This window comes from Enhydra lutris, unplaced genomic scaffold (genome assembly GCF_002288905.1).
Source record: "Enhydra lutris kenyoni isolate GAN:26980312 unplaced genomic scaffold, ASM228890v2 scaffoldscaffold28, whole genome shotgun sequence".
Classification (NCBI taxonomy): Eukaryota; Metazoa; Chordata; class Mammalia; order Carnivora; family Mustelidae; genus Enhydra; species Enhydra lutris.
Genome location: NW_019154112.1, coordinates 23,400,690 through 23,427,830, shown reverse-complemented (window position 1 = coordinate 23,427,830; position 27,141 = coordinate 23,400,690). Strand labels below are relative to the sequence as shown.

Sequence of the window (27,141 nt, the reverse complement as noted above, 5' to 3'; positions counted from 1 at the left end):
GACAAGGCCACCCAGGTGCCCCTCACATGCACTTAAACATATAATGTATTATTAACTCCAGGGGTACAGGTCTGTGAATCGCCAGGTTTACACACTTCACAGCACTCACCATAGCACATACCCTCCCAAATGTCCATAACCCCACCACCCTCTCCCAAGCCCCCTGACTCCCAGCAACCCTCAGTTTGTTTTGTGAGATTAAGAGTCTCTTATGGTTTGTCTCCCTCCTGATCCCATCTTGTTTCATCGATTTTTTTCTTACCCCCCAAACCTCCCACGTTGCATCTCCACTTCCTCATATCAGAGAGATCATATGATAGTTGTCTTTCTCCGATTGACTTATTTCACTAAGCATAATACCCTCTAGTTCCATCCACATTGTCGAAAAATGGCAAAATTTCATTTCTTTTGATGGCTGCATAGTATTCCATTGTATATATATACCACCTCTTCTTTATCCATTCATCTGTTGATGGACACCTAGGTTCTTTCCATAGTTTGGTTCTTGTGGACATTGCTTCTATAAACATTCAAGTGCATGTGCCCCTTCGGACCACTACATTTGTATCTTTAGGGTAAATACCCAGTAGTGCAATTGCTGGGTCATAGGGTAGCTCTGTTTTCAACCTTTTGAGGAACCTCCATGCTGTTTTCCAGAGTGGTTACACCAGCTTGCATTCCCACCAACAGTGTAGGAGGGGTCCACTTTCTCCGCATCCTCGCCAGCATCTGTCATTTCCTGACTTGTTAATTTTAGCCATTCTGACTGGTGTGAGGTGGTATCTCATTGTGGTTTTGATTTAGTATTTCCCTGATGCTGAGTGATGTGGAGCATTTTTTCATGTGTCTGTTGGCCATCTGGATGTCTTCTTTGCAGAAATGTCTGTTCATGTCCTCTGCCCATTTCTTGATTGGATTATTTGTTCTTGGGGTGTTGAGTTTGCTCAAAATCTTTATAAATTTTGGATACTAGCCCTTTATCTGATATGTTGTTTGCAAATATCTTCTCCCGTTCTGTCAGTTGTCTTTTGGTTTTGTTAACTGTTTCCTTTGCTGTGCCGAAGATTTTTATCTTGATGAAATCCCAATAGTTCATTTTTGCCCTTGCTTCCCTTGCCTTTGGTGATGTTCCTAGGAAGAAGTTGCTGTGGCTGAGGTCGAAGAGGTTGCTGCCTGTGTTCTCCTCAAGGATTTTGATGGATTCCTTTTTCACATTTAGGTCGTTCATCCATTTTGAGTCTATTCTCGTGTGTGGTGTAAGGAAATGGTCCAGTTTCATTTTTATGCATGTGGCTGTCCAATTTTCCCAACACCATTTGTTGAAGAGGCTGTCTTTCCTGCTTTGTCACAGATTAGTTGACCATAGAGTTGAGGGTCTATTTCTGGGCTCTCTATTCTGTTCCATTGATCTATGTGTCTGTTTTTGTGTCAGTACCATACTGTCTTGATGATGACAGCTTTGTAATAGAGCTTGAAGTCCGGAATTGTGATGCCACCAACTTTGGCTTTCTTTTTCAATATTCCTCTGGCTATTCGGGGTCTTTTCTGGTTCCATGTAAATTTTAGGATTATTTGTTCCATTTCTTTGAAAAAAGTTGATGGTATTTTGATATGGGTTGCATTAAATGTGTAGATTGCTTTAGGTAGCATAGACATTTTCACAGTATTTGTTCTTCCAATCTATGCACATGGAACATTTTTCCATTTCTTTGTGTCTTCCTTAATTCCTTTCATGAGTACTTTATAGTTTTCTGAGTACAGATTCTTAGCCTCTTTGGTTAGGTTTATTCCTAGGTACTTTATGGTTTTGGGTGCAATTGTAAATGGGATGTACTCCTTAATTTCTCTTTCCTCTGTCTTGCTGTGGTGTATAGAAATGCAACTGATTTCTGTGCATTGATTTTATATCCTGACACTTTACTGAATTCCTGTACAAGTTCTAGCAGTTTTGGAGTGGAGTCTTTTGGGTTTTCCACATATAGTATCATATCATCTGCAAAGAGTGATAGTTTGACTTCTTCTTTGCCGATTTGGATGTCTTTCATTTCCTTTTGTTGTCTGATTGCTGAGGTTAGGACTTCTCGTACTATGTTGAATAGCAGTGGTGATAATGGACATCCCTGCCATGTTCCTGACCTTAGCAGAAAAGCTTTGTTTTTCTCCATTGAGAATGATATTTGCGGTGGGTTTTTCATAGATGGCTTTGGTAATATTGAGGTATGTGCCCTCGATCCCTACACTTTGAAGACTTTTGATTAGGGAGGGATGCTGTACTTTGTCAAATGCTTTTTCAGCATCTATTGAGAGTATCATATGGTTCTTGTTCTTTCTTTTATTAATGTATTGTATCACATTGATTGATTTGCGGTTGTTGTACCAATCTTGCAGCCCTGGAATAAATTCCACTTGGTCGTGGTGAATAATCCTTTTAATGTACTGTTGAATCCTATTGGCTAGTATTTTGGTGAGAATTTTCGCATCTGTGTTATCAAGGATATTGGTCTGTAATTCTCTTTTTTGATGGGATCCTTGTCTGGTTTTGGGATCAAGGTGATGCTGGCCTCATAAAGTGAGTGTGGAAGTTTTCCTTCCATTTCTATTTTTTGGAACAGTTTCAGGAGAATAGGAATTAATTCTTCTTTAAATGTTTGGTAGGATTCCCCTGGGAAGCCATCTAGCCCTGGGCTTTTGTTTGTTTGGATATTTTTGATGACTGTTTCAATCTCCTTACTGGTTATGGGTCTGTTCAGGTTTTCTATTTTTTCCTGGTTCAGTTGTGGTAGTTTATATGTGTCTAGGAATGCATCCATTTCTTCCAGATTGTCAAATTTGTTGGCGTAGAGTTGCTCATAGTATGTTGTTAAAATTGTTTGTATTTCTTTGGTGTTGGATGTGATCTCTCCTCTTTCATTCATGATTTTGTTTATTTGGGTCCTTTCTCTTTTCTTTTTGATAAGTCTGGCCATGGGTTTATCAATCTTATTAATTCTTTCAAAGAACCAGCTCCTAGTTTTGTTGATTTGTTCTATTGTTTTTTTTTTGGTTTCTATTTCATTGATTTCTCTCTGATCTTTATGATTTCTCTTTTCCTGCTGGGTTTAGGCTTTCTTTCTTGTTCTTTCTCCAGCTCCTTTAGGTGTAGGGTTAGGTTGTGTATTGAGACCTTTCTTGTTTCTTGAGAAAGGCTTGTATGGCTATATATTTTCCTCTCAGGACTGCCTTTGCTGTGTCTCACAGATTTTGAACCGTTGTGTTTTCATCATCATTTGTTTCCATGAATTTTTTCAATTCTTCTTTAATTTCCTGGTTGACCCATTCATTCTTTAGAAGGATGCTGTTTAGTCTCCATGTATTTAGGTTCTTTCCAAATTTCCTCTTGTGATTGAGTTTTAGCTTCAGAGCATTGTGGTCTGAAAATATGCAGGGGATGATCCTAATGTCTTGATACCAGTTGAGACCTGATTTATGACCCAGGATGTGCTCTATTCTGGAGAATGTTTCATGTGCACTAGAGAAGAATGTGTATTCTGTTGCTTTGGGATGGAATGTTCTGAATATATCTGTGATGTCCATGTGGTCCAGTGTGTCATTTAAGGCCTTTATTTCCTTGTTGATCTTTTGCTTGGGTGATCTGTCCATTTCAGTGAGGGGAGTGTTAAAGTCCCCTACGATTATTGTATTATTGTCGATGTGTTTCTTTGATTTTGTTATTAATTGATTTATATAGTTGGCTGCTCCCATGTTAGGGGCATAGATATTTAAAATTGTTAGATCTTCTTGTTGGACAGACCCTTTGAGTATGATATAGTGTCCTTCCTCATCTCTTATTATAGTCTTTGGCTTAAAATCTAATTGATCTGATATAAGGATTGCCACCCCAGCTTTCGAAGAGGCTGATTTAAGAACATTCATCCTTTTGCCACAGGCATATACCTAGACATAGCAGGACTCTGACCTCTGTTAAGTTTAGACAGGAACTCAAACTCAAGCTCTCATCCTCAGGGCCTCCTTTTCCTTCCTGTTCAGGGTTGCCCAGTCTCAGTCCTTACTTCCCCTTACTGCCATCTGTCACCATTCTCCTCTTGAAGGAAAGCTGCCTTGGGAATAACCTGCCCCTCTTGGCTCTTGACTGATAAGAAAGGGCTGGAGAAAAGGCTGCATAGAGACAGACCTTTGAGATTCTCTCTAATGCAGGTGCCCACTGCCCACTGAAGAATCTCAAAAGATCTTCCACCTCCTTCCCACCCTTTAATTTTGTGGTGAGATCAGGGAGATCAAATGTGGAACTTCCCATTTTAAAATGTGGGTTGTTGGGGCTGAAAATCTGAACAGAGTTGGCCCTGAGCAAAATTATGAAATAGGTATTTGGTATCTTCCTTCACCTTTAGCTTCTTGTTCCTCCCTGTCCACCACCTCCTCAAATCCTCTTCCTTCCCTGCTTATTCAGTGAAGAACCTTCTAAGAGCAAATTCTCAACTAGCTCTCAGCCCTTTCACCTTCCACCTCTTTAGCTGACCACCAATAAGTTCTCAAGGCACACTGCATTTTAACAAGACATCTTACTTCTCAGCAGTGACAAGCTGGTGGGTAGGGATGCTCTCTATGCCCTGGGACATGTTCCTGGAGAGGCTGCCTTAAGGACAGATGTGGTCAAGTTCTCCCTGGCAAAATCAGGGAGAGTTCTAGGACTCCTGTTCTCTAACCAGCATAATCTGCAATGTGTGGATTTTCTTTAAACAGAAGATTGGCAACAGTTACTGATGTGAATTTTTCTGTTTTCTTTGGTGTTTTGATCTCAGAGGGATTTCTTATCACTTTAATCAAGTGGCCACTGTTTTCATAGGACACAATGATTTTTTTTCAGATATAACTCCCCCCCCCCCCAAAAGGAACATGCCTGGGTGAGCAAAGATCTGAGTTCTCATTCTTATCTGCCACTCAGTAGCTGTGTGACCTTGAGCAAGTTGCATCCGTTCATTCTAGAATCATGAGAACACCAGCTCTGTGCCAGGTACTGGGATATAATGGTGAGGAAGGCACTGGAAATTGACCTAAGAAACTGGCCATTACAACAATGTGCTCTACAGATTTGTCCATGGCCCCCAAGAAGAGAGAGGAATGGACTTCTAAGTCTGGAGGACTTAGAAAAAAGCAGGTAGAAAGCCAGCTCTGGTGCTGAGAAACACTTTGTCAGCCGTACTAGACCATAAGCTTTTTGACATCACCTATTGATTTGAAAACTGTATCTTGAAAAATATATATTTCCGGGACACCTGGGTGGCTCAGTTGGTTAAGCAGCTGCCTTCGGCTTAGGTCATGATCCCAGTGTCCTGGGATCGAGTCCCACATCGGGCTCCTTGCTCATCAGGGAGCCTGCTTCTCCCTCTGCCTCTGCCTGCCATTCTGTCTGCCTGTGCTTGCTCTCTCTCCCTCTCTCTCTCTCTGACAAATAAATAAAATCTTTAAAAAAAATATATATATATATATATTTCCATTGGTGGTGGTAGTTAGCATTGGATTGTGCATATGTGCCTTTCAACTGTTTCATGGTTAACCAATGTCTCAGCTCCCAACTAATTGAAAGACTTTAGGACACTTCCAGCCTAAATCACCTCCATCTTGTTTCGATTCCATCCTATTTTTAAAGTCTCAAACCAATCACGATGACATAGCTTTATACAATCAAAGACCTATATAAAATTATCTAAATATTTATCCATTTCTTTGCTGATTATGCCTTTTTGCATCTCAGTTCTTCCAGTTGAGCTCAATTTTGTTCTTCCTGAAGTAGAGTTTGTTACAGGTGCACCCAAATTATTAGTATTATTACTTGAATGATAATTTAGTCTGGCATAGAATTTTAGCTTGATGACTATCTTCTCTCAGCACCTTGGAGATACGAGTGCACACACCGTCTTCTTACTTAGAGTGTTGCTATTGAGAATTTGCATATCTAAGTCTACTTATTGTATATTTTGGGTACATTTCTCTGGCTTTCACTGCTAACATCTTTGTCTTTGATATTCTGCTGTTTCACTACAGTGTGTTAGGAGTGGATTTACTTTTATTTATCTTGTTCAGGATTTTGTGAACTTTCTGAATCAGATGACCTATATGTTTCATACATCCTGGAAAATACTTAGTCATTGTACCTTCCAATATGGCCTCTTCCTCCCCCCCCCCCCCCCCCCCCCCGCCAAATTTTCCTTCTGGGAACTCCTTTTAGGTAACATTTCATCTCACCCTCAATGCCTTTTCATCTCTCTTCATATTTTTCATCTCTTAATCTCCCTGTGATTCATACTCACTCTATCTTCCACTATGACAATGCTCTCTTAGCTTTTCCGAACCTGTTTAGAGTTTTTAATTTCAACAAATGCAGTTTTGTTTTTTCCCTTCATCTTTGCAATTTTATTTTCCTTCTAATTCTTACTGTTTTATTTCTTAAACTCTTAGGCATCCAGTCATGTTATTTGTGGTCTTGATCACCGTGGCCTGTGTTTTAGAATTTTAGATTATAGTTTCTATCCAGTGAGCCTTCATCTGTGAAAATCCTGTGAGGTCTGGATTAGAGGCATGGTTCTTCAGCAAGCTATATATTTGTTCTGAAAACACGGTACTTTGAGTTCCATGCCGTGCATGGGTCCGGGGCTGCATCTCCTGTCTCCATGTGTATATTTATACGCCATGCTTTGGACTACTGGGCGAACATTCTCTCTGCTTGCTCCTCAGAACAACCATGTACTCATGTCCTCTGAAACATCCTCATTTTTAGTTTTAGGGTCTTTCTCATACTTTCCCACAGTTTCTTGTAACCTAAGCCAAGCATTTAAAAGAATGGTATAATTCATTCAGCATTTCTAAGTGTTTTATAATTGGAGGCTCTACAATTGTCTATATAGTTAGAAATGGACACCCCTACATACTCTAAGAACTAGATCACAAAGGAATTTTAACCAGGTGACATCATTTTGTTAGGTGAAAGTGTGGTCATATTTGCTGACTAACATGCTAACGAGAATCAGCCATGGTTAACATCCTGTTACCTCAAAAATTGGGAAGGGGGGACTGCAGTAAATGGAGAACAAAACTAATGTTTTTTAAGGGAAGAGATAATCAAGGAGAAGATGGTCAAGGGGTAGAGGGCCTTGGAGATCAATGCATCCATTCATTCATCAGGGTTTATGTTTGTTTTGTTTTTCAAGCAGGCTCCACACCCAGGGTGGAGCCCAATGTGGGGCTTGAACTCAAGACCCCAAGATCAAGACCTGAGTGGAGATCAAGAATCTGACACTTAATGGACTGAGCCACCTGGGGCCTCCATTCATCAGTTGTCTGATGGATGTTTTCTATGACGCAGAACCTGCTGGGGATGTAGTTCTTCTTCTTACAAAGCTCACCTTCTGTTGGGCAGCAATGCACCACTGTGAACAGTAAACAAATGATTGAATAACAGAGTTGCAGATGGTGATAAAGGCTAGAGAGAACTAGAGGGATGGGGAGGTGTTAGTTTTCTTAAGGAAGTAGCACAAGCTGAGCCCTAAACAATGAGAAGGAGCCAATCATGAGAGGAGCTGGGGAAGAGCTCCCCAGTACAAAGACAGTGTTCAGTCCACTGGTGGAGAACACATGGAATCCGAATGAGACACCAGAGCAGACAGACGGTCGTGGGAACACAGAAACCGACTCGACCAGATTTGGCCGCAGCTGGGGCTCTAACGGTACCTTTTTCTGTCCTCCAATCCCACATGCCACTAATCCTCTTGCCAGCTGTCCTGTTCAGCCTGGTCGTTAAGCAAGCTGCCATCCACCACATCAAATATTTCTAAGTGCTCATATGAGCCGTAGGAATACCTAGAACACCTGCTTCTGCGGTATTTTATAGCTCTGGCTCCAAATCCTCAGAGCCTCTGCCATTAATGACTATCTTTGAGTTCTTGGCACCTGTTGTTTTTATACAGTTCTGTCTGTGTTCAAGAGAATAATCACAATTATGCTCTGGTATAGTAAATATAAAATTTGCTACCATGGTTTTAGAAAACAAAGAAGGTGCTTGATATGTTGATAGAAAAATCTCTAGCTTTAATTGTAAAATTCCCAGAGACCTTTGTTAGGTATAGATCTATAAAGCTGTGCTTCAAGTTAACAAGCACAAATACATAGCCATATATGCATGCAGGTATTTTTGTGATCATATTAGGAGACTGGAATTCATTGTGTTCCTTTCCTTATACTAGTATGCATTAATAACTCTGTGCTCTTAATAGTTTTAAAACTACTGTTTACTTAATTTTGCTCTATTTGCATAAGAATGATGTGAGGTCAGCAGTATTATCCCCCTTCTTTTACAACGATTTGGACACTGGGTCCTCCAAAAGAGGACTGATTTGTCATCATGGCTCAACAGAAAATATAACTGAGATGAGAGTAAAGGTAAAATGTGCAGTCCACCTCTGCACTAAGTGAACAATATCAACATTTACACCTTAATTTGCATTAATTCAATATTTATTTTTTTAAAGATTTATTTATTTATTTGAGAGAGAGAGACAGCATGCTTGAGAGCGGGGTGGTAGGGTGGAGAGGGAGACAGAATCCTCAAGCAGACTCCGCGCGGAGCGCAGAGCCTGACCCGTGGGACTCATCCTGGGGCTGGATCCCACAGCCCTGAGTTCATGACCTGAGCTGAAACCAAGAGTCGGTGCTCAGTCTACCACTCCAGCTAGACGCCCCACACTATTCGACCCTTAGATAGCTGTGTAGTTTCCTACCAATAGTAGAAAGGCTGCTGTGCATGTGTTTTCTTTTGAAATAAATATTCATTGGCCAAAATTCATTATTGAATATCAAAAGAAAAAAATTCCACTGCTTATACTCAAACATCTATGATTTTATTTCCTTTATCTTATTTTTCTGAAGACTTTTCTCTAGGAAGTCAGGGGTCTTCTACAATGAATTCTACAATGGGACATATTTCTGAAACATTAATCACACTAGAAGGCTTACTTTCACTAATCCTTCATACAGCAACTGAAAATAGACCTCGAGAGGAGTGTTGAGAACATTAAGCTCGGACATGAAGGACACTCGGTGGGAGGATCTTACTGGTAGAAGTCTGTTTTCCTGGGGCACGGCCGTAATTTAATCTTAGCATCGGAGCCTCGACTGGCACGACTCTTTGCAAGACACGGATTTGTCAAGTGACTTTTCTTGGTAACAGTGTTGTCTCGGTGCTGGTACTGTCCACCTGTCCCACCAAGCTCTTTCGGCACACACTTCAACGACAAGTTAGAACACAAACCAGGAATGGAAAAGCTTTTCTGTTGCATCTGTTCTGCATTTTAGGTTTTGTTTCACCTGTTCTAGGTAAGTCTCTTCTTGTTCTTGATGGCAAGGTACTCTGTTCTGCGCTGGTCACCTATAAAACACAACAGTCAGGAAAATCAACTGTTACGACATTGCACACAGCTGGTTTCTAATCAACCCTTGAATAGCTAGGCTTCGGGAGGGGAGAAACAAGGAGAAGTCACTCTTGGAAGCGTGATGATCAGAGCACAAGGCCTCCCAATCACCCTTTCCTTATTTTTTAAGTTTTAGGTGTCATGGAAACATCAAAATCCCAGCAGTCATTGCTATGTTGTCACTTGACTGAACAAAATTTGGAAACAGAGACAATACTTGTCACAAGGAAACTAAAAAGAGCTGTGGGATAGGGTATAATTACTAGGTTGGGTGGGCTGGTATGAGTTCTCTTCCTCCAACCCTACTTGCCAATTTCTCCCTTAGGGCAAAATTTTGAATCATTAGAGATTCAAAATTACATAGAAATTCAAAATAAGGTAGAAATTAGGAATTTTCTGTATTAATAACAGCTAATGTTTACTATATGATAAGGGTATAGCAAGTGCTTTATATGTCATGGCTAACCCTTGCAACTACCCATTGTGCCTGGTACTTCAGCCCCTTTGTACAGACCAGGAGGTAGAGGTGTAGAGCATTTAGGCACCTTGTCCAAGGCCATGCAGTAAGGAAGGGATAAAACAAAATTTGAACCCAGACAACCTCACCACATGGCCTAAGTGCTTCATCACCAGCAGCACATGGAGCACTGCTTGCCTGTTAAGTACAGGGCATCTTTCTGGGTATGTCCTCAGGAATCTGATACTCTAGTAAGGAAGGAAATCAAGAGTCTGGGAGGAGGACTTATAATGCAAAGTCCAAAATCCTTTGCCTAGTCCTCATGGACTTTTATTTTGTGATTCAACTTATTTTTCTGTCTTTTTACCTATTAGCTACCGTTTTCCTACCTGAACCCTGGAGTCATTACGATGTTTCTAGAGAAGCACTCACCTTCATAGCTCCATGTGTTGGTTTACTACTAAAATATGTTTTTTCTCCATCCCTCTTCAGATTTTCTTCAGGCGAATCCTAATGACTGTCCATGAAGCTCTCCTTACACTTGAACTCATAGCATTCCTTCCCTCCTCTTACAGTAACTGCTGTGAACCATGCATCTCTCACCAAGTAAGCCTTTAAGGACACCCAGAAGGGTGCTCCGGGGGCAGGGAATGGAAAATTCAAAGGCCCCAAGGCAGGAGTTTGTTAATAAGCATGTACCAAAACACAAGGAGGCCACTAACATCCAAGAGTAGCAGAGCTATAACGAGCTATGTGAGAACTCAAGGCCAGGGGTCTTTTCATCTCTACTGGATAACTCAGGCTTGCCTGTTGGAGTGGTTCTTTGGACTATTATCACAATGTGTGTGTGTGTGTGTGTACTTAAAAATCACATAACCTCAAAAAACATGAAATAACATTCTCAGAACTAAAAAGGAGAAATAGATAAATTCATAATCATTATGGGAGGTTTTAATATATCTCTTTCGCTAAAGGTTATAAAAAGAACGAGCAGACCAAAAGAAAAAAAACAAGCCTGGCTGACTACAGGGTGATTGGAAGGGAATGCCTGGTTCAGCATGCCTACCTCCACGTCTTTTCCCTGATTCTTTCACCCATGTCAAAGGTAGAGTGAGTGAGAGGTCAGATCGCAGCTCCAGAAAATAAAGAAGTTCACAGGGGAATTCAGCCTCACTTGGTGTCATCAGCCTCATTAGGACCCGAAACTCACCGGCTATCAGAACTGGATGACAAGTACAGGATTCTCTGTGGAAGAAAAGGCTTTAGTGGCAATGACCGAATCATTGTCCCAAACCCCAGATACCAGGAAAGACCTGGTATGCATTAATTTGCTACAATGAGATTTTCCTGTCCTTCATCAAGTCAAAACGAGCTATTCTAGGCTTTTCCTGGTCAAAACCAGTTATACCTGTTATAATACTTTACCTCCCACAGCTAGCTTGTTATAGGCATATTTTTCCCACAATGGCGAACTGAGAAAATCTACCTTATTAGAGTCACACAAATGGAGACTGAACAAACATATGGATGTGCAACCTCACTATTAATCAGATAAATGTTATAATTAAGATGAAATATTTTCCCAAGGATATCATCTTGGCAAAGATTTTAAAGTCTGACAACGCAACTGGGAAAAAAGGGAAACTCTCATCTACACCAGATGAAATTGGAAATTGGTTTGACCATTCTGGAGTGCAATTTGTTAACACCTTATAGAACTAAAGATGCACCTTTTGGTCAACTCAGACATTTTACTTCTAGGTAGAAACTGTATCAAGATTCTCAAACTCTCTGGAAAACCAAGTGTTAAACTCCAACCTACTGAGGATCAATATTTTTGTAGAATACAGTAAAAACATAAAACAAGTGAACCTTAAAAACAGACAAAATTCAAGCCTGAATAATTTTTTATTTTATTTTGTTAAGATTTTATCTGTTTATTTGACAGACAGAGATCACAAGTAGGCAGAGAGGCAGGCAGAGAGAGAGAAGGAAGCAGGCTCCTGCAGAGCAGAGAGCCCGATGCGGGGCTCGATCCCAGGACCCTGAGATCATGACCTGAGCCGAAGGCAAGGCTTTAACCACTGAGCCACCCAGGTGCCCCTGAATAATTTTTAAAAAATTATTAGTTCAATAGGGGCACCTGGGTGGCTCAGTGGGTTAAAGCCTCTGCCTTCGGCTCCGGTCATGATCCCCGGGTCCTGGGATCGAGCCCCGCATCGGGCTCTCTGCTCAGCAGGAGCCTGCTTCCTTCTCTCTCTCTGCCTGCCTCTCTGCCTACTTGTGATCTCTGTCTGTCAAATAAACAGATAAAATCTTAAAAAAAAATTATTAGTTCAATAGACGTTAAAGTACTCAGGTCATTTACTTCCTTTTTTTTTTTTTTAAAAGATTTTATTTAATTATTTGACAGAGAGAGAGATCACAAGTAGGCAGAGAGGCAGGCAGAGGAAGAGGGGGAAGCAGGCTCCCCGCTGAGCAGAGAGCCCCATGCGGGGCTCAAGCCCAGGACCCTGAGATCATGACCTGAGCTGAAGGCAGAGGCTTAACCCACTGAGCCACCCACATGCCCCATACTTTAAAGTTTAAATGCTTATTCTCAATTTCTGCTCTTTCTAGTCATTAACTGGTAACAATCTTTGGTCCATGCTTTGAGGAGCCCTGTTAGTTAACTCTAGCCCACAGGAACAAGGAGATGCACTTAGAGGAGAATGTTCAGTGCAGCACTGTTTTTTTGTTTGTTTTTTTATTTCTTTTCAGCGTAACAGTATTCATTGTTTTTGCAACACACCCAGTGCTCCATGCAATCCGTGCCCTCCTTAATACCCACTACCTGGCTCCCCCAACCTCCCACCCCCCACCCTCAAAACCCTCAGATTGTCTTTCAGAGTCCATAGTCTCTCATGGTTCACCTCCCCTTCCAATTTCCCTCAACTCCCTTCTCCTCTCCATCTCCCCTTGGCCTCCATGCTATTTGTTAGGCTCCGCAAATCAGTGAAACCATGTGATAATTGACTCTCTCTGCTTGACTTATTTCACTCAGCATAATCTCTTCCAGTCCTTTCCATGTTGCTACAAAAGTTGGGTGTTCATCCTTTCTGATGGAGGCATAATACTCCATAGTGTGACTAGATCTACACATATTAACATGGATGATTGTAAAACTAAGACACTGAGGGAAAAAAATTGTTAACAGAATCTTTCTTGCATGATGTCATTTATGAGTTTCAAAAATACTCAAAACAACATCATATAAAAGTGTTATGGATATGAATGTATTTATCAAAGTTAAGGAATGGATGATTACACACTGGCTTCAGGGTAGCGAAGTGTGAGGAGTATGAGATTAGGGCACTTGATTTTATCTGTAACATTGTATTTCTATCAAAAATTGAAACAGGTATTATATAATGTACATATTTGTTAAATTTGGGTACTGGGTACATGGTGTCATGTTATTTCCCTTTAAAAAATGTTTGAATTATTTCATAAGTTTCGATTTAAAAAGGCAATGAAAACAGTTCAAAGAAATTCACTACATCTTTGAAGAATGGAGTTTTAAAGTGTCATAGTTTATTTGGCCAGAATATATGTAGTTTTAGAGAAACAGACTTTGTCATACTAAAACTTAATCAGTTTTAGGTTCACAACAGAATTGAGGGGACGGTACAGAGATTGTCCCTGATACCCCTGACCCCTCATGGCACACCTCCCCCATCATCGGCATCTCCCACATTTGTTAAAGTTGGTGAACCTACGTTAACACATTATACTGAGCCAAAGTCCACAGTTCACTCTTGGTGTTGTATATTCTATGGATTCGGACAAATATATTAATTATATACTTTTCATTCCAAAGTTCCCTCTTAAAACTAGAATAGTCCACAGACTCAGTAGGGATAATGAAAAAAAGGTGCATTGCTCTGGACACAAAATCTGTCCCAGTCCCATCGCTTCCTATACTAACCTGTGTGAATATCAAGAAGTCTCAAATCACAGAGGAAAACTTAGAAGTCACCTACTCCAACCTCCTCATTATAAAAGAAACTAGCTTGGTTGAAACCAAGAAAAGGGTTGGACCTCTTCTCCATTAGAAAAGTCAAAGTCATTTAGAAACAAAAACGCAGCATTGTAACTGCTCCTTGATTTCAGACATCTAAATCCAGGTAGTCCATACTGTCCCTTCTTTAAAACTCAGTTGAGGGACCTCTGGCCCATAAGAAACAAGGAAAGAATGCTGGCTTTGGAGTCAGGCAGATCTCAGTGTGAATTCCAGCCCTGTTCTGTGCTGAGAGCTGTGTGGCCTTGAGCCCATGTTTACTCCTCTCCAAGGATGGGGAAGAATAAAGTACAAATCACATAGAGTCCTGGCACATGATGGACACAGTTTAAGTGTCTAATAAAGGCTCTTTTTTTTCACCATCCTTAACTGCTAAGGCACAGAACGTGAAATGACTCCATGTCTGCCTTGAGGTGGTAAGACAGACATGTAACAGATAATTGCAACAGAGGGAGACAGGGGCCAACCTAGATACATTCAGAGGATTCTGAGGTAATTGAACAAGCTGCAAGTAACTATTATGCTATCCTGTGTTGCAACTTAATGTATCTGAGTTACAATTTATTCACTTACAAAATGGTTCTCCGCTGTGCTCGCTTCGGCCGCACATACACAAAATGGTTCTCGGCTCTCTATTCTGCAGATTCAAAAGTGAGAGCATAAAAAAAAAAAAAAAAAAATCAAGTCTTGGTATGTCATAAAGCATAATACCAGTGTGAGGCATTGTTCATCACCCCCTCTCCCTGAACCATGTGGGAGGCAGAATAATGGCCTTTCAAACCCATCCACGTGCCTATGTTGCATGGCAAGAAGGAATTAAGTTTGTAGGTGGAATGAAGGTTGCTAACCAGCTAGTCCTAGAATAAGGAGATCATCCTGGATTAACTAGGTGGGCCCAACATAATCACAGGGGTCTTTTAAAGGTGGAAGAGGGAAGCAGAAGTTCAGAGTCAGAGAAAGTTTTGAAGATGCTGTACTACTGGCTTTGAAGATGGAAGAAGGAACCACAAACCAAAGAAATGCTGTTGGCTTCTAGAATGGGGAAAAGGCAAGGAAACAGATTCTCTCCTAGAGTCTCCAGAAGGATTGCAGCCATGCCAACAGCCCGATGTTAGTCCATAAGACCTGTTTCAGAACTAATAAATAATAACACATTTGTGTTGTTTTTAAGCCATTATATATTTGTGATAATTTGTTTACAGTGGCAAGAGGAAACCTGTACGAACAAACCACAACCTCAGTACTCTGAAAGCAACAGCATGAAGAATGGGTTAGTACAGAAGGCAGTGAGAATGTGAATCCTGCTTTTCTTCTAGATTTCATGGTCATCAAACCAGAAACATTGGGTTAAAACCAGAGACGCTGCCCTTTCATGGTCAATCTGGGTCCAGAATCAGCAGGATGAGGTCTTTCATTAAATCTCCTCCAGATCATTCTAGCTCTGGCATGCCTACTTTGTGCTCATCTCCACTCAATAATGGCCCCAGGATATTCCATGACAGACACTGAGCAGGGCTCCCACAGAAAAGCCCCAACTCCTATCTGTCAGAACATTTCTTTCACGCCAAATACTGTGCACTAAGTTTCCTCTATTTCTCCTGATTCATATTTCAGATGTTTGGGTCCACTTGATAAACTTGTAATCATCTCTCAGAATGTAAATCAAAGGTTTCTCTTCCTTTGGTCCCAGTTCTTTATTCCCTGTAGTAGCCCCATATCCATATTATGGAAAGGTCGAGTATACTTCCCTACTCCTTGACTTTGGGCTTGGCCAGATTACTTGCTTTGACCAATGGAATTTTAGCGACTGCAGCAAGAGCAGGGACTGGAACAATGGTTGCACAGTCAGGCCCTCTTGCCTGTTAGTGAAGCACTATGAGAACATCTGGTCCAAGGAAGATGAGGATCATGGAGAGCAGATCTGAATGCGACATGCAAGTTTGAGAATGGAGCCCAAAGCCTGGAGTCAAGCACAGTCCAGGGAATAGGCCATCAGCTTGCAGACCACAGGCTCAGAAGTGGAGTGCCTCGGTGGCTCAGTTGTTAGGCATCTGCCTTCGGCTCAGGTCGTGGTTCCAGGGTTCTGGGATCGAGCCCTGCATCGGGCTCCCTCCTCAGTAAGCTTACTTCTCCCTCTCCCTCTGCCTGCTGCTGCCCCTGCTTGTGTTGTCAAATAAATAAATAAAATCTTTTAAAAAATGGCTCAGAATTATTAAGTCATCATGTCTTTAATTTGTTGCATGGCATTATTGTGGCAATAGCTGATGGATATACCTCTTGCATGAGGGTTTTTCTAATAACTCCCCTGAGTAAAACTGACCATATCCTCTTCTATGCCCACTGTACTGTTAAAATTTATACATCTGTCTCCCTAAATGGATTTAAATTCCTCAAGGCCAGGTATCAGGTAGGATTTGACGTTATATCAACGATCCCTAGTGTGATGGCCAAAATACAGTAGGCCACTATGCTTTTTTCTTTTTTATATGAAAAGATTCAATTAAACAAATGAACAAATGAATGCATGAAAGGAACACACTATTCCAAGTCTGTGACCTTGAAGTAGGGGCAGTGAGAGGGAGAAGGAAATCACAAACTTCTGGGCTGATGCAAATGTCATCAAATACATAAGGGGCCAAACTTGCTTGGCAGACTGAATAAATCCTTTTTTTCAAAAACGTATGTTCTGTTTTTCAGGTATCTATAAATGTGGGTGTGATTGATGAAATGCATTTATCGCAACATAATAACAAATGTGTAGTTGCTTAAATCATTATGTATTTTCTCAAATCATGTATAAAAAACATTTCATATGACAAATGAAACATTTTGACATTATTCCAAACTGGGGGAGGAGGGGACCATTCTAAACTATTCCCTTGAAAGAAGTCGTAGAGCGTTCCGCTCTGTGCGTGTCTTTCTGGCTTGCTGACTGGTAGACCATGTAGCAGGGACTTGGCTTGTCTGCCTGGCTTACTCTGTCCTGGTCTTACTCCAGGTCACTGCACATTTACATCATAAGGGCAGGGCTACTGTCAGACTTCAAGATACCTCAAAGAAAATTATAAGCTTTCATTCTTTCTCTACCCTTCCTATCATAAAAAGCTGTCACATCACTGCATTTTCCAGCTCAGCCCTGGGCTGTAATTATAGTCATTGCCATAAGCATTCTTCCAGCAGAGAGGCTTATTTAATAGAGAGAAACTCCCATGCCACAAAGAAAAGACTGCCGGTACAAGAGCAATGATTGAACACTGGGAGTTTAGAACATGAAAACTACACACTGAATGTGGCAGGGTGTGGCCTTCCTATGCTAAATATTTATTGTAGCAAAGACGTTTCCGTGCAACTGTTGAAGCCCTTTCTCTTCAGTTGGGTTTATTTTCTTTCATTCTAATTCATTTACAGGATGTCATCTCTAATCTGTGGCTGGCACAGTAGATGGAAATATTTAAGGGTTCAAAGGCATTTTATGGGGGCTGAGAGCAAGGTTGGGGAGAGGGAAGTGACAGACTGATGGTGATTTCACTTAGAATTCGTATCTCCTCGCAGGTGACCCTCAGGTTCTTGACTTAAGTCCGGACACAGGCATAGCTCTCTGGGGCTGACGGGGCTAATAGGAAACTCTGGAAAGGATGTTCTATAAATATTTGTGGTTGAATACATGAACAACAACAACAAAAAAAGTGAATACATGAACAAAGGCTTCACAATAACCCTTTGCTCTCGTGCCCCCCTAATCATCCTCCCCGGAGCACCTACCCTCCTGTGGCAATGAACTGCTTTCTATTTCTCCAACACCATCCTTCCTATTGCTGTAACTTCTGGTTCCCTTATCTCCCCAGGCCCACCACCAGCTTCCTACCCCACCTTCAAGTCACAAGGCCAGCTCCATGCTCTGGTAGTACTTGTTACAGATTCAAAGGTGCAAAACTTACTATGTCATAATTTTCCCAGCTCCAGTGCTAAGGAACCATGCATTTTAACCACTGCAGTTGAGAACCAGCTTGGTGCCCTAACGTATCCCAGGTATTCAGTAAGTGATCACCGAATAACCTATACGTTTTTGACTCTTCTGGTGTCTTCCAAATTGAACAATAAATGATTCTTCTGTAATTCTTTTCTTCTAAGTCTTCTTTCCCCAGGACACACCAGTCCCTCAACTTGCCCCAGAACTGATCAAGCAGCAAAAAGAATAAGACACAGTTGTGGGTGTTGGGCTAAAGAGGAAGGAGGATAAATCATCGGATGAATTTCAGCTGGGGATGACATCACCAGATCTACTGGCAGAAAAGACACATTATAGTTTAGACAGAATAACATTCTAAAGTAGACAAGAAGGTCATAAAGTAGACAAGAAGGTCAGAAAAAAAAAATGAAGACAGATTATTGCAGATTTTAACTAGGATCAGGGCAGTGGGAATAGAGAGCTGGGGATCTATATCATGTGTTTCAGACAGCATTTATAGGATTTGGTGGCTGACTAAAAATGATGCAAGGACGGAAGGAGTCTAGGTTGACTCCAAGGTTAGTTAGTTTGGACAGACTGTATGTCCTTCAGGACAGTGGGGGACATGGGAGAATAGGTCCACTGGAAGAAAGGAGAAGGGCCCAGAGTTAAGCATCACTTTTATTGCAAACAAGGAACCCATGGGTCATCCACAAGAGAGATATCCATCACTAGTCCATTGTTTGGGAGCTCAGCAGAGCAATCTGAGTCGCAAATACAGATTTCAGTCATTAGCAAGCAAGTGGAAGTTGAAGGTTAGGTGGTGACTTGTTTTGCCCGAGGATACGGTATACAGAAGAGGTTCTAGGGATCAGGGGCGGGAAAGGGTTATATGGAAAACGCCAGGGAGTTGACTTAAATTACATGCCTTCCGTGGCTAAATAGGTGTCATAGCAGTTTTAAAGAAGTGAGAATTACTGACCGTGTAGCGCCTTTCTCCTGGGGGTGGCTGTGTGTGTAATTAGAAAAGCTCCCTATGTGTGTCTGATATAATCTCCCATCTTGCAAACCACTGCAGAATAGAATTCTACAACACTGGATATATGTGTTTACATGTGTGACTTTCCTACCAGACTCTGCACTAACTGACGGTGGGCATTTCATCATGCGCAAATCTACGTCCCCAGCACTTAGCCCGGTGTCCCGCACACAGGTGTTCAAATGTTATACGAGTCAAATCATCTCCTTTCTCATTGATCTCATGGTTACATTTTATTGTCACTGACATTTTTATTTTTACTTTTTTGGGTCACTGATATTTTAAATGTGAGGAAAAAGAGGCCCCACAAGAATGAGTAACTTGGCTGTGTCGTATGTACAGCTACAAAGTGGTTCAGTAAATACCCTGTCCCAGTGTCAATCCAGGCCCTTCCACTGGCCCATCACCTCTGCTTCCTCCTAGATCTGCCACCACCATCACAAGGCAGGGCAAGAGGATCCTTTACCAATGGGGTCTAGCATTTCTGGAAGACCTCACTAAATTTAATTCAAAGTACCCTCTAAGGTTTTCACAGCTGGCCTTCTCACTCTCTACAGGCACACTTCTTGATACATCAGGTGAGAAGAATAAATATTAAGATAGGAGCCATTTCATATTGGGCTCACTGTAGAGAAAGACTCAGGCTAAGTGGGAGCACAGGAGAAATGACTACGTGAAGGTGAAGTGTGTGTCATAGTTCTTGGTAAGCCTCACCCCTTTTATCTGATCAAATAAGGAGTTTGTTTTCGCATGTTTCTTTTATGAATACTAGGATTTTTCAAACAGGCAATTAAAAGCACTGTTGCTCTTTAGATCTCTCCTTAACTAAAAAATTGATACGTGGCTGCTGTCTTTAATACATGGACTAAATGCTAAGGGGAAAAAAAGGAAAATGCTGAGAAAGGATTTTTTTTTTTAAAAGATTTTATTTATTTATTTGAGAGAGAGACAGTGAGAGAGAGCATGAGTGAGGAGAAGGGCAGAGAGAGAAGCAGACTGCTGTGGAGCTGGGAGCCGGATGCGGGACTCAATCCCGGGACTCCGGGATCGATCATGACCTGAGCCAAAGGCAGTTGTCCAACCAACTGAGCCACCCAGGCGTCCCAAGAAAGGATTTTTATGAGAGGAAATTTTATGACTGAAAAATGCAGAGAAGCAGTAGGGAAACCTAGCTCCTCCATGGTCTGTGAACAAACAGCTCCTGACTGGTAAATACCCGCTCCCTACAAGGGAGCATCACGCTCAGTGGGCCAGAACTCTTCCAGGAAAGCTGCTGTGGAAAACCGGGCAGCTTCCAGAGAGCCTGTGGATCTAAGGGTGGTGAAAGTAAGATCCCGAAAAGCCAACAAAGCGTAGGGGAGCTATCTCAATGGGTAGACACTCATGGGGGTGATTCTGATTAGACTTGTCTTGGTTGAATGAGCTTCAGTGAGGAAGAAGTACAAAACATGAGGAGGGTAATGGCCACCACCAGTCACGCAGCTTCACTGGGATTCGGCAATCCGTTTGATTTTGAACAAATAGTAGTACCTCCAAAGGCAAGGGAGTTGGGTGGGGGGAGCACGGCCTGCTCTGCCTGCACCTCCAAGTCAGGCAACATGGACGGGCTTAACACCATGTAAGGACTGAAAGGACAGAGGAAACATGAGGCAGGAGATGGGTACATAAGGCAAGTAGACGGCCAAAGATCAAGTTTGCCAAAAGAGAAAATTTGCCAAGGGATGACCATGCACCAGGAAAGGGGAAGGGATTCTCTTTCTCTTTTACTATGGACCTGGAAGCCTTCCTGGAGCTTCCTTGGCTTAAATTCTCCCTTCTTTTCTCTGTGCTTCAAAGTCCTTTGTTCATCCTTTGCCTAGAATGGATGTTTTTGTAGTTATCTGAGTTGACCCCTTGAGTTAAGCCCCTGAAAGGGAAATAACACTTAATAGTAATCAAATGTACTGGCTACTTGAACATTGTTACCTCATTTCAGTCTTTACAATCCTGTAAAGCAACAACTGTTATTCTCCTCAGGAAACCAAGCCTTAGAAAGTTAAATATTATATTCAAATTCACAGAGCACTAAGAAGCAGAGCAGAAATTCAAATCTAGGTCTGTCTGAACCTGAAATCTTTGTTCCAGAGATGGCTCGTCTCCCATGAGGCCCCAAATCAGTTCTTGTGCATCATTTCCCCCTCAGGGAACCTAGCACAGTGACTTGCACAAGCTAAGTCTTCAACATGTGTTTACTGAATTGATTCTGAGTTTGTCAGTCTTTTGGGGTATGTGTGTTTGTGTGTGTGTGTTTGTTGAATTGACCTCAGAGTATTATTATAACACGAGAACACTTGTTATGAGAGATAGACCAGACATAAATCTTGTTTCCCTTCTCAGAGTCTCTCAAGTACCTGTCTCATCAACGTCTACTCCATTCTGCTCTAGATTTGGATGGGAGGTTACTTTTCTGGATATTGGGGCTGGCTTCCTGGGAGTTTTTGAAGGGCCAGATGACAACACTGAGGTATGGAGGAATTATGTCCCAGTGGGATAAGACTCAATCAAAGGCAAGTGGGAGGGAGGAGTTAGCCAGGTATCCTTTCTGTTCTTGTAATCCCTGTGGAGAAAGTCCTACCAGCGAACAGTGAAAGCTATGTTTCTGAGTCATCTGGGAAGTACTGGCCAGTAGAGCAACTCATTGCTTCTTGTGGCCTTGCATTTGACCTTTCTTTCTCACCTGCACTGCCCTGGGCACCCTCCCACCTGCCAAGTAAAACATCAGCCCTTAAGGCGTGATATGTCGTAACAGAAATAATCCAATAGGGGGTGGCTGGCTCAGTCAGTAGAGCACGTCGCTCTTGATCTTAGGATCATGAGTTCCAGCCCCTCATGGTGCCTGGAGCTTGCTTAAACAAACAAATGAAGAAATAAATAACCCAAGAAACTCTAACAAACATATATGTACCTAGAACAGAGACATGAAATAGATTTGTAAAGGAAAAAAGAAAACAAACAAACTGACATGACAGGGAGACACTGGCAAACTCCAAGTCATACTAGGAGAGTTTATTATTCCCCTCTCAGAAGCTGACAGATTTCAATACTTCTCCCCTTGAAGCAGAGATAAAGAAGAAAGGAATTAAGTCTGTACCAGATTTAAATGAGAAAAAGGATACAAAATGTCTTTGAACGACCAACTGGAATGTGGAATCCTATTTAATAATCATAACAGGGTTTCTGCAGACATATAGGCTTGGGTGTTCAGAAAAATGACGCATTTTAGGATATGACAACTTTGTAAGTCGGGGAGAACCCGGTTCTCAAAGTCAGGGCACAGGGCTAGGGCACCTCAGTTCACACACGCAGGTCCTCCCTGGCCCCAGGCTCTTGGGTCACTCTAGACGGGGAAACATCTCCCCAGGAAACCAAACACTGCTGGCTCAAGCCCGCACTGAGCTGTTAGAAGGTGGGCTTCTGAGGATTTGTGGTCTCTGCCAACAGCCTCCCCATCCTTTAGCTCTTTCCATGTGATGAAAATCTAATTTCCAAGCAAAGTTAACCCTGAAACCAGAGAGCTATGAGAAAGCTGTTTCGAGGCTAATGCTTTTCCTGAATTATGCATTTGAAATTCTTGGTTGTCTTTTACAGTGAGCATCAAATTTTTACCCTGGCATAGCCTCTCTCCCACTGTCCATGCAGTTACTATTCACTTGAATTCCTGCCTCCCTGAATAACTTTGTAATCTGGAGTTTTCCAATGACACATTTGATAAATTTAAAAAATATTTTCCATTTTTTCCTTGTTATAAAAGCAATGCCCATTCATTGTAGAAGACTTTGTAAATACTGAAGAGCAGAAAGAAGAAGATAAAATTCACTCATTATCCTATCACTCACTGGTGGCCACTTGCATGTTTTATCTTAACCTGGCCACATCTTTTTGAAGCTGACTGACCAGATTTTCTCGAATTTCTCAGGCCTGCTAGTCCCTCCCACCTCCATCCTTTCTTTTCCTCCTTCTTCGGCACCTCCCCCCACCATTTCCCTTTATGTCTGCTATTCATCTCTAAGTAACAAACAGTTCTCCCAAATTATAATTTTAAATCTCATTATATATATATATTTTTTTATAAAGATTTTTATTTATTTGACAGAGAGAGACCACAAGTAGGCAGAGAGGCAGGCAGAGAGAGAGGAAGGGAAGCAGGCTCCCTGCTGAGCAGAGAGCCCGATGCGGGGCTTGATCCCAGGACCCCGGGATCATGACCTGAGCCGAAGGCAGAGGCTTAACCCACTGAGCCACCCAGGCGCCCTCATTATATTTTATTAACTCAGAAGATTTAGGTGTAAGAGATCCATAGGTGAAGACATGAATTTGTTCCTCAAATTCGATATAAAAGGTAAACTACTAGCACAAGTCATCTGAGGGATGGATTGTGTGAGACACGGGACAGAATCACTTCCTGGCACTATCCCCAAAACACTTTCTCCCCAGTTCTGCAGAGTCACCAGTCTGGAAGAGCAAAAGCTATTTACTGTGTCCTAATAATAATGATACATAGGCATAGAGTACTTACCATGCACCAAGCCCTGTTAGAAGTACTTTGTATGGATTAACTCATTCAGCTTTTACACTAGTCCTGCATCAGAAGTACTAATGATATGGAGCCTGGGTGGCTCTGTCCGTTGAGGATCTGACTCTTGATTTCAGCTCAGGTCATGATCTCAGGGTCCTGGGATCGAGCCCTGCGTGGAGCCCCACATCAGGCTCTGACATCAGCAGGGAGTCTGCTTGAGAATTCTCTCTCTCCCTCTGAGCTTGCACTCTCTCGCTCTCAAATAAATAAATCTTAAAAAAAAAAAAAGAAGTACTAGTGATATCACCCTATTTTGCAGAGGAGGACACTGAGGCACAGAAAGATTCAGTGACTTGCTCAATGTCCCAAAGTTACTAAGAAACAGAGCTTGGATTTGAACCCTGGTGGTCTGTTTCCAGAGTCTGTAGTTTCAAACCACTGTGCTACCCTGAATCCAGGATCCTTCATATTCTGCAAGTTGTGATTTCTACAGCATGGGATGTGAGACACAACTTAAGGCAGTTCGTGGAGAAATGTTTAAATATTTTGTTTATTAACTACTTACTTATTAATTAACTATTATACTTTAATGTGTGTTAGAAAAGTATCTTTCACAAGTGTGGTATTACAAACATTTTTGCTTAGAATGAATAAAATTTAAAGTCAATTTCAAGAAAAATATTCAAAATAGTACAAACGGTATGTAAAGGTTGCAAAAATAAATTGTAGCTCTTATACCCAATGCCTCAGCCATGGGCTGGCTGCATGATAGGCAAATAGGCCTCCCTCACTGAAGTGCGCCAGAATCTGTCCTGAAGGAGTCAGAGTCCAGAGGGACAGTGTTCTGGCCGCTCAGATAGCCATTTGTAGTGGATAAATAAACATGTACTCGGTCTGCCCCTCTTTGGAATTTCTATTTCCCTGCCTTGATGCTATGATCCTATGAAGCTCCTGCCTATACAGAAGTTGAAGATGTTTTTCAGTTTTGTACAAGGTCCTCTTTTTGACAATGCAAGAGGTATTTTTTCTTTAGTTTCAGTTACAGGAATAATAGACTTTTATTTGGGGAAATCTTGAATACATTGTTTTGCTACAATAAATCTTAGAGTCCAACTAGTAGCCCATTGTCTTAGTAATTAGCAGCTTTCATACCTTGGATGTATAGAATTTATAGTGTACAATTTTTGACTATGCCTCATCTTATCACTTTCCTTCGTTCTTTATTCACAATTATTTTCTTCCAGGGCATATAGATCAATATAATACACTTTGTATGTTGTGTGGAATAAAACAAAAGCAAAAAAAATAAAACTAGTATTCCCCAAATACTAAATGTTAAGTGGATTGTGACTCAAATCAGCAATTGCAAGGAAAATGTAGAATTTTTCCCCCCATCAGTCACAATTAATTTGCCTTTGTGGGGCAAACCTAATTCAGGAGTCTTTTCCAATCCCCCAGAATATATATTCACAGTGCATTTGACAGCATCTTTTTTCCTTTCCTGCCTCATATCGCCATAATAGAACTAATTGCCTAAGTGTGGCTCTCAATCAAGTGGACTTATCCTTTTCTCCCCTACACAGACAGCCCAATCTATTTTAGACTGGGTCCGGGCATTTGTGAGCATGACTCTCTTGTTTTATTATAGTTCATGGTCAGGGTAGATGATTGATCTATTTAAAGTTAAAATACAAGAGCCTCTAAAGAAATTCCCAGTGCAAAGAAAGAAGTAAGAAAGCCTAAGTGTTGGTCAAAATACTTCCCTGAGGCTGCTAAGGCTGCATGTAAAAAGGCTCATTGCAAAACACCGAATGCTATTTTCGAGGTTTTTTTTTTGTTTGTTTGTTTTTTTAATGAAAACTCTCCAGGACCCTGGGTGGTGCAGTTGGTTGAAGATCTGACTCTTGGTTTCAGCTTGGGTCATGATCTCAGGGTCATGAGATCAAGCCTCTCATTGGGCTTTGTGTTCAGCATGGAGTCTGCTTAAGATTCTCTCTCCCACCACCCTGTGTTCATGGGAATACAGGAAGACACATACCATTGGGCCTCATGAAGGCAGGAGGACAAAGGCTTTCGGGATCTAACACAGCTGTGGCCTCCAGGTCATCTAGGGCAGTGTTTCCCAAACTTCAGCACGCAAATCACCTGGGAACCTCAGAATGCAGATTCTGATTTAAGTCTGGAATTTGGTCTGAGTTTCTGCATTCCCAACAAGCTCCCAGTGATGCTGATGCTGCTGGTCTGCAGACCACACTTGGGGGAGAGAGGATCTAAATTTCCTCTGTGTAAGAGTTACTCAAGTCCCTGTTCTTTCTCTGTCCTGTGTCTTTCCATGAATCTGTCTCTTCTGTCCCACTTCCAATTGCTTATATCTTAATCACAAACTCCACAAGGGAAAAGACTGAATTACCTCAGTGTGATGAAAATCTAAGCACCCTTTAAAATACTCTTTTGTGCCTTTGAAAGGTACTTCTATAGAGCATTACTTACATAGTCAGAAATGAAAATTATTTTATGTTATTTGTTACTAACAACATTATCACTTTGGCTGGGCAATGCTGGCCTTTCAGAAACCCAGAGCTGGTGAGAAAAATACAGATTTGAGAAGCAGAACACATCCTAAGGACACAGCCAGCATCTTTGGAAAGAATTGCAGGATTCCCAAGGGGCCAGCAAACTGCACCCAAACACCAAGATGTAGGGGCCACTTTTAGGGAACAGGCTTGAACCTTAACCTTGAGCAAGGCAATAAGGTCCACGGGACCACCGACCTGATGCAAAAAGGCTTATTAAGCCATAGGCCCTAACTGACCAATTGGATCCTTACAACCAGGCACAGTTCCAAAGATTACCAAAAAAGGTAAAATTCCGTATGTCCCCATATTCCCTTACTCTGCCCTATGACTATAGGCCCTCCCCACCCTCCAGTGCCTCAAGGCTCACAGTCTCTCCTTTGCTGTCCTTCCTGCGGCTCCCTCCATCTCCTTTGCTCTGCCTTGGGTGAATTCTGTCACCACCCATGCCACGGTCCCCATGCAATCCAGATGACCCACACAAGAGCCTCCCTCTCCTGAACTGAGATCTCTCATGTTCTTTTGTGTCGGTGGGTGGGTCCAACCCTGCACTGCAGCTTGTGAGAATTAGTAAAGGAAATCTCCTTTAGAATGGGATTGGGAGGCTGGAAGGAGGAGCTCCCGTGCCCTATCACTCATTATCAGTTGCAACTCCAACAGGAAGAGTTGGACTTTGCATGTGTTTTCTACTTTACTACCCCTGCGGCAGGAAGAATGGTTTTTCCTTCTCCCAGCAGCAATGGTTCAGCCAATGAGAGACTGTCACAACTCAGTCAGTAAAAGCCTCTGTGCATCAGACTCTCGGTTTACTCCAATGGACTTCTTGTTTATAACAGCCTTCCCAATAACCCTCTTTGCTCTAGAAAAGAATCCTCCTCTCCTTCATTCTGGGGATCTGCCCAGGGTTTTGCTGTAGCTTCTTTGCTCTGGATGGCAATTCTCTGCTATTCCCAAATAAACCCATCTTTTGCCAGTAAAAGAGCTGGCAAAGAGTTTTATTTTTGAAGTTTAACAGTTCATCTGGGCTCACTCTGGAAGGTAGTCAGA

General features: G+C 41.8%; 1 long non-coding RNA gene across 1 annotated transcript in view; it reads right to left on the bottom strand.

The window, feature by feature from the left end:
• Positions 1-10,995: 10,995 nt before the first annotated feature.
• Positions 10,996-27,141, bottom strand: part of LOC111152325 — a 52,728-nt gene continuing 36,582 nt past the window's right edge. The window contains exons 2-3 of the long non-coding RNA XR_002640923.1: positions 14,552-14,615; positions 10,996-11,163 (exon numbers count right to left, since the gene is read on the bottom strand). This is a non-coding gene — a long non-coding RNA (uncharacterized LOC111152325). The remainder of the gene's footprint in view (positions 11,164-14,551; positions 14,616-27,141) is intronic.